We start from the raw sequence: 1,813 nt of genomic DNA, 5'->3' as shown, positions 1-1,813 counted from the left end.
TAGGGAAGATGCCAAGAGCAAGGCACTGGGGGCTGGCTGAGCTGCAGGATGAGGGGAAGACATGGCTGGACTCTGGCGCCTTTTGAAACTAAAGCAACAGCCCTGCTGGGGCTTAGGTGTGCGGTGTGGGAGGCGGTGAGCAGCGGGGGCACCCCAGGTGTCCTGGGGGAGGGGGCTCAGATGGTGCCATGGCACGCCCCAAGCCAGAAGGCCTGTGGCCAGGAGGCCCCAGAGCCACGGAGCGGCGGGCGGGGCCCCGTGGCACACGGGCCCCCCCAGGGTCCAGCCGGCGCAGCCGCCAAACACGGTGCGGGGAAAGGCGGCTGCCGCTGAGAGTCTCTCCCCCGAGGGCGCGCTCACCGGCGAACGCCCACACCCTCACGTCATCCGCAGGCACGCAGGCACGCACGCACGCACGCACGCGCGCTCACGTACAGTCCACATACAGCCACGCACGCACGCTCCACGCGCACGCGCGCTCCCACTGTGCGTCACATGCACGCTCCACGCGCCCTCACGCACGCACACTCACGGCGCCGCCCCCACGTACACGCCCCACGCGCACAAGCCCGCACATGCGCGCCCACTCGCACTCTGCGCAGACTCGCACGCCGGGGGCCGCCCTGACGCGCCGGCTGTGACTGCGTGTGAGCCTGTGCGTCTGCGTTTCCTGAAACACTCATTATTTGCAACAGCCGCCCCACCCCGCCGGCCCCGGACACTCCTGCCGTCCCAGGTGCGCAGACTCCTGGAGCGCTGGCTGGACTCTCGTGGGCGCGGCGGCGCCGCCCGGGACACCCCGCCGGCCTGCTGTTCACCGGCAGAAGCATCTGGACCCCACCATGTCCCAGAGAAGAAATGACCCGCCAACTGCGGCCAAACCGCTGGCGGGCTGCTGTGTTGCCATAGAGACGCTGTCTGTGTTGAATTTGTGTAAACAGGGAAATATTTCTGCTTGGGAGCCAGCGAGGAGCAGGATTACTGGTACAGTGGGAGCCTTGGCTGCAAAGCCAGACGGAAGGCAGCGACCAGAAAAAAGACTGGAAGGAAGTGAGGAAGTGCAGGCGTCAGTGCCGCTGGGGGGGGCGGGGGGGGCATCGCGTCTTATCTGCAGCCTTCCGAGACTTCTGGAAACCGACATGTATTCGTTTCAGAAAGAAAACAACTTTTGCTCTTTTCCTTTTTCAAAATCCTGCCAGGTCTTCAAAGGACCTCACAAGACCAGCGTCCTCAGCCCCCACCCAGAGTCTAATGGGGTGGGAAGCCGCTGGCTCCCTCCCTCCTGCCCTCAGGGAGTGCAGGTCCAGCAGTGACCGCAGCTGGGGCGAGCTGGACACAGCCTGAGGGTGCAGTGGAGATGCCCCTGACCGGCCTGGGCTGCCCCCTCGGGCCTCACCTGGCCACCTGGCCGCCTGGCCCCAGGCTGCACCGGGAGGGGAGAGCCGGCGTCAGTTACCAGCCGCCGCCTCTGGGTGGCTCCACCTGCCCTAGGCTGGGAGAGGCCCTGCCTGTTACCCCTCCTGGCTGCCTCCTTCACGGAATGCTGAGGTGTCAATCCTCCCTGGCAGCAGCAGGGGACTGGAGGGGGCCGGCCGGGGCCTCGGAGCGGCTCCCTCCTGACTGTCCCTCATGCTATTCAAGGTGACCTGGGGGACATGAAGTGACCCTGTGTGCCCCAAACCCCTGCCTGTGAGAGACAGAAAGAGGCCCGAAACGTGGTTACATTTGAGAAGTCTGTACACGTGTCACCCAGGGAATGTGGGCAAAGGTGGGGGCTTTCTGCACTTTGAGGGGGCAGAAAGGCTGGGGGGTT

The sequence above is a fragment of the Condylura cristata genome, unplaced genomic scaffold, assembly GCF_000260355.1.
Source record: "Condylura cristata isolate star-nosed mole 26May11 unplaced genomic scaffold, ConCri1.0 scaffold00013, whole genome shotgun sequence".
NCBI lineage: Eukaryota > Metazoa > Chordata > Mammalia > Eulipotyphla > Talpidae > Condylura > Condylura cristata.
The sequence above is the reverse complement of the archived record's forward strand: the minus strand, read 5'-3'. Positions refer to the sequence as shown.